The sequence below is a fragment of the Gymnodraco acuticeps genome, unplaced genomic scaffold (genome assembly GCF_902827175.1).
Source record: "Gymnodraco acuticeps unplaced genomic scaffold, fGymAcu1.1, whole genome shotgun sequence".
In the NCBI taxonomy this organism is placed as follows: Eukaryota; Metazoa; Chordata; class Actinopteri; order Perciformes; family Bathydraconidae; genus Gymnodraco; species Gymnodraco acuticeps.
In genome coordinates, this window is record NW_022990135.1 from 2355122 (window position 1) to 2361121 (window position 6000).

At 42.9% G+C, this 6000-nt stretch overlaps 1 protein-coding gene across 1 annotated transcript in view; it reads right to left on the bottom strand.

Annotated features, from left to right (window-relative positions):
• The window catches only part of nlgn4xa (neuroligin 4 X-linked a), a 56170-nt gene extending 51913 nt beyond the window's left edge, over positions 1–4257 (bottom strand). Inside the window, 1 exon segment of the mRNA XM_034216888.1 lies at positions 3842–4257. The gene's annotated coding sequence lies outside the window, so the exon portion shown is untranslated.
• Between the last annotated feature and the right edge of the window lie 1743 nt (positions 4258–6000).

A 6000-nucleotide genomic window follows, 5' to 3' on the forward strand; every position in this document is an offset into this window, starting at 1 on the left:
CGGGAACTGTAAAAGCAGTGAATGTGGCGACACTTTGCAAAATTGTTGCTCATTGTTCACTGAGGTGACACAGTAGGCTTGTACATGTTTCTGTGATAAATGGACCCCGTGTACAGTATGTGTAATAACGTGCGGTTTTATGACAACCTGTCCTTCAGAAGGCTCCGGATGCAGAGCGAGCTCTCCTTAGAGGAGGCACGCAGGAGATTGCGGACATTGTTCTCACTCTTAATGATTATATGAGATAAATCCTATGAATAGCAATGAAGGCGCTCTCTGCATTTGCATTTCAATCATTATAAAATGATCCTTTCAGAGGACCCCTGTCTTCCGAACTATGAAATGTCACAGACCTACACGACCCCATCAGCTTATAATTACTGCATTTACATACTTGATATAAATACAGTACTTTATATACATTTACAGTATGTTGTGACTATACGATCACGATGGGGGGCAGATTTAATAAGACCTACTGCACATTACTGCCACTTTGTAGAAGATACTGTAGATCAGGGCTATTAAATGACACATTCAACCTGACATGTTGAGCAGCCTGTTAAGAATGTTTTTAACTAGTGTTGACATCAAATGCTAATTAGTACAGAATAGATGCAAAGGTCCTTAACCAAAAACACACTTTCTCCAATATAATATCCAACACGCACACACATACACACTTTTCAGACAGTTCATGCAACTTTACACATATCCATCATCTGCCGCTGTCTTATTGTTGTTGTTTTTGTTGTTGTTGTTGTTGTTGTGGTATAAAACTAACAATCTGTTTATCCTGATCAATCAAGAATCCATAGTCTAACAATAGCAAACCCGTCAGTGCCGAAAAAACAACCGCTTTGGTACCTTTTCATCTTAACAACAATGAACGACATACTTTCGGAAAATAAATGCCGGAATCCTTGGATGCCTCTCTTTATGATTGCCATTCTGCACAGATACAAATACTGGGCCTTTAGACACATATCAATAACCATGTTTTTTCCAAGCATACTTCAGAAACATCCATCTATCCGTCCATTATCTGTACCTGCTCATCGGCTGTGGCTCAGGAGGTAAAGCGGGTCACCCACCAATCAGAATCCAGTCTACTCCAGAGAACAAGTGTCCTTGGATAAGATACTGAACCCTGAATTGCTCCCGAAGGCACCGCCATTGTGGTCGAGTGCGAGTGAAAGAGCGTTAGATTGAATGATGAGCAGTTTAGAACCTGTATGGTAGCCCTGCCAACTGAGTGTTAATGTGTGTGTGAATGGGTAAATGCTTGCATGTATATTAAAAGCCTTTTCAGTTGCTGGGAGATTAGAGAGCGTTGTATAAATGCATGTTCTTTTATCATTTATATTTTTACAAGGTTGCTTCACACGCCAGTATACAGCTTGTCTTTGGACCATGGAAGGTGTAGGAAGTGCAATAGACACATATGATGCATCTCACAAATAAATAAGGCATGTATGCTTTCACATTCTTACAAATGGTTACTTGGTTCCAAAAGCCAATAGAATGCATTTCTAACTAGAAGAAGAAGAAGAAAATGAAGCTATTGTTCCCTTCCCCACCTTGGCAATATAGACATGCCTATGAAGCAATTTGGGGTTAGGTATCTTGCCGAAAGACATGTTAAATGTAGGGGAATGAAGCGCCAACTATCTAATTGGTAGATGCCAATTTACCAAACCCACATCCCTTGAGAAATAAGCGACTTCGTCATGAGCCATTAAAGTGGCAACGGAAGAAAATGACTGCCCAATCATAGTTAAATGTGTGAATGCTGTGGCTAACGCTCCCCACACTGCTTTAGTCAAGTGCTATTCTGTGTAAATGTTCTAGTAATGTGACATGCTTGCTTCATGCTTGCACTCAAGAGGCCCGATGCTAGCTCTGCTCCTGAGGTTTGACCACACTGCAAAACAGGGAATTGACCACAGGAACCAAAGTGTGATGAACAAAGGCTCTTTAAGTTCTTGTTTTAAACCCTGCAGGAAGAGGTGCTGCTTTTAGCATCAAAATAAACATAGGTCTGCAGTGAGGACTCACACTAACAAAGCCCTTACTCTCTTCACTGTTCCAAATACAGCATGCATGGTTAAATATTAAAGTCAACAGATCTATTATTTTACATTAGCACAGAGGAATAAATGTGAGTGGGATTGACATACAACCGGACGTCCAGCTGTGCGCTAATTCTCCCTCAGAGCTCCATTAGATCTCACAACACAATAAATTACTTTAATAGCAGATCCTGCTGCAGCTCACAATGCCTGTTGTTTCTATCCGTCAGCCACATGAGCACAGATCACAAAGGCCTGCAGTGGAAATGACAACAATATGGAAGTGATAACAATGGGAAATGATTACTATTCATGATGCAATGAATCTGCAATGTGATGGTTAAGCTCCAGTGTGTCATGTTTACTTTAAATGGTCAGATAAAATAAAAAAGATTGAAGGTAAAACCGTCTAGATTATTCTCTGTCAAAGCAATTTCCTGCACTTGTCCCCTGACATGTTCCAGGAATCCTCGATATATTTGGGAACATGTCGGAGGAGATTAAGGAGTGATGTTTGCCTTTCCATTTTAAATGACATGACTTTCATCCTGGATGAACTGAGCAGTTTGTTGAGAGTGGACAGAAGCCAAATCCGAGGAAAGGGGGAAATGATTGATTGTGGTACATGAACAAAAATGTTTCTTACATTAACATGTGAAGCTGGGCTCGCTCAGTCACTGTCAAACTGAGAATTAGCATAATGTTCAAATGTCATGTTGGTGTGAATCGTACACCTGGAAGAGCATCTCTGCTTAAGATGGCGAAGGAATGCAGCATCAGCTTCAGAACGAGTCAAAGATAAACTGCACTGGAGGAAGATGTCACACTTTATAGAAATATATATGCATTAGAGGTGGATTTACAATCACCCCTGGTACAAAAGCAGTGCAAACCTGAGCAAATGGCCGAATTAATCTGTCTAATCTTATATTTTCCACTATGATACTTTTATTCTTCCATCCCCATGGGTTTAGGTTTAAACTCACTGTGGACATGATTTAATCTCAGAGCATGTCTGTGCATAACAACACACACAAGGTCATCCCGTGTGGAGCTGCAGAACATAGACAGAGCCCTGCCGTCTGCATGCCACCCAGTGTGAGCACCAACTGGAAATCACAGCATTAGCAGCAGTGTGGCTGTGAAAAAAAATCATGCATACCATAAACCTTATTCAACACCCCCCCCCCCCCCCCCCCCCCCCCCCTTTTTTCGTTTCCCTGACAAAACCCACACTTCCAGATATCTACACCCCCATCTTGTGGCTGCTTGTATAGCGATGCGCGCACAGAGCCTCTGCAGAAAAAGAGTTGGAAACGCAGGTGTGAAACCGGTTTCAATGCTTTACCATGTAAAGGGATGCTCTTTGTGTCGCCACAACACCACCACCAGCTCCACCAGCAGCAGCTGCACTGCCTCTCCAACAGCACAAAGTTAACCGAGCTGTTGCATCCAGTCTGCACTGATTTACACTCTTCATAAAACGCGTCATCACCATCAACATTTACGTGAAAAGTGAAAGTGCGCAAGAATGAGCCTCTGCAGACAAAACAACTCTCCATTGTTGCTAATATTTCCTAATAAGTCAGAATACATGGCATCCGTGTAAAGTGAATATATTCCCTGTGCTCATTTTTCATGACACTGACGCGCGTCCGGACATGGAAAGGAGGAGCGCCTGAAAACGCACAAAGGTCCAGCCAGTGTTTTCCTGCTTGAAGGGGAAAGCTCAGCATCTCAGCATCTCAGCCCCCCTTGGCAGCACTCACCTCAGCCCGGGTCTCCACCGGCTCCCCCTCCTTCGTCAGTCCCGACTCGAGTCCAAACACACGGCTAAAAAACCCAGTAAAGTCCAGCCTCCTGCTCCGCAAATCCAAAGTAAGAAGTCCTGACGTGCTGAAGGCAGCGCAGCTATGCCTCCTGCCTGCGCCCGTTTGTGTGCGCGCGCGTGTGTGTGTGTGTGTGTGTGCACGCGTGTGTGTGAGGAGAGAGGGGGGGGAGATGCGGCTTTATCAGCACAGAAGATGTTTCAATGAGTCATTGCAGAGGCTGTGGAAACGCAGCTGAATCTAATTGCTCTCATAGAGCGAGTGTGTTGCGAGGACAAGATTAGTGTTAGAGAAACCAGGTCTCACTCCCCCCTCCTCCCTCTGTCTCTCTCACTCTCTCTCCCCCCTTGCCTGTCTGTTTCTCTCACTCCCCTATCTATTTCTCTTTCTCACTTTTTCCCCTCTTTCTCCATCTCTTCCCTTCTCTCTCTATTTATCGTTCTCTTTCTCTCACCCCCCCCCCCCATCCCCTCACCTCTCCAGCTTGCCATTGGACTACACCTCCTGAAATGTACTCCGCCTGCAGCCAATAGATTGCCGCATTCTCTCCATCACCTGCAGCCGCGGTGTTGTGGCAGCTCTGGCATGCAGCATGGAGCATGGCAGGGAGAGGGAATGGGGGGTAAAGGGGGGCTGAGTCTCCCTCTTCGTCCCTCTTCCTCCCAGGAGCTCTGGGAGCAACAGCACGCACCCATGAAGATAAACAGAAGAGTTCAGTGTTGGTTATATCATATGCATGTGATGGAAGACATGTGGACAAAATTGGCTCCAGAGCTTATAAAAAGTAACGAAGTACATTTACTTGAGTACTAAGTACGGTACTTCACATGAGTGTTGCCATTTATATTTCTACTCCATTAATTTTGGGGGTGAATATTGTGCGTTTTACTCGTCTACATTTATTTTTAGTTGCCTTAGAATAGATCACTATACTTCAATGTGAATTGTGATGCGCAGTTACGGATTGACCTACTATTAAAAAGTGTCATTAAAGTTAGCACCACCTTTGCAAGATGCAACAAAATGATTAATGATTCATTATAATCCAATATTATGATGATATATTATTCAGAAAAGCCAGTCTCATAACGAGTTGTTGTAAATGTACCTCTTCCAGCTCTGGATAAAGGTCTCCAAATAGTGTTATTGTTGATCTGTGTTGTCTTAAATGTAGCAAATAATAATGATGTGTGAAAATTGCTTACATTTTTCTCCGACATTGGTAAATCGCCACAAAACTGGGCTCGGGCATTTGATGAAAGTGACAACAGATCTGTCTGTTTAGAACTGTGTGCTTCTGCAGGGTTTCTGTTTAAAACAAAGCATTGTTAGTAAAAACAAAAAAAGTGCTTTTAACACCAATTACAGACACAGAGCAGACAGAAAATCTATTGTTTCTTACAGCCGAGTCTCTTACAAACAACACAGAATTAACGTGTCATCTCGGACAGACTTCTGGCACCTTATAGCGCCTGCTGCTTCCTGCTGTGACCCCGCGTCATTATCTGCACGACCACAAGAGGTCACCTTACAGGAAATAATAATTACAGGTCGCTTTGAACAAACAATCAATACTGCGGTCTTTCTGTAAAGGACAGATGTTCTAACATACAGGTGTTTTCACCAATTAAACAACATGGACTATCCTCTGATCATCCTGGGACGTCACAGATTGACACTGAAGTTGCGCATTTAACAACTTTAAGACCCTTATGGTTTAAATAAGGGCTATTCAAGTGATGCTGATTTACTGACGTCAATATCCCAATGTAAGTCAATGGGAAAAATTACAAAAATGATGCCAACATTTGGCCATTACGTACATTTGCTACTCAATCCTGAAGGCTTTGGCTCCAGGACAACGTGATGCTCAACCTTAAAAATGCAGCATTTTTTCCACATGCTTAAAGTCTTCGTGATGTTCCCCTACCCCTTTTTGCTTTTCTTATAGAAGATGTAAATCTTAAGACGTATGCAATTCACATATTTTTTATCTCAAGAAAGCAGCGACCAGCAGATTCACAATCTGCAGAACTCATCCTTTCCCCTCAACAGTCTGCATTTAAATTGAGATAATGATACAAAGCTGGAAATGGATG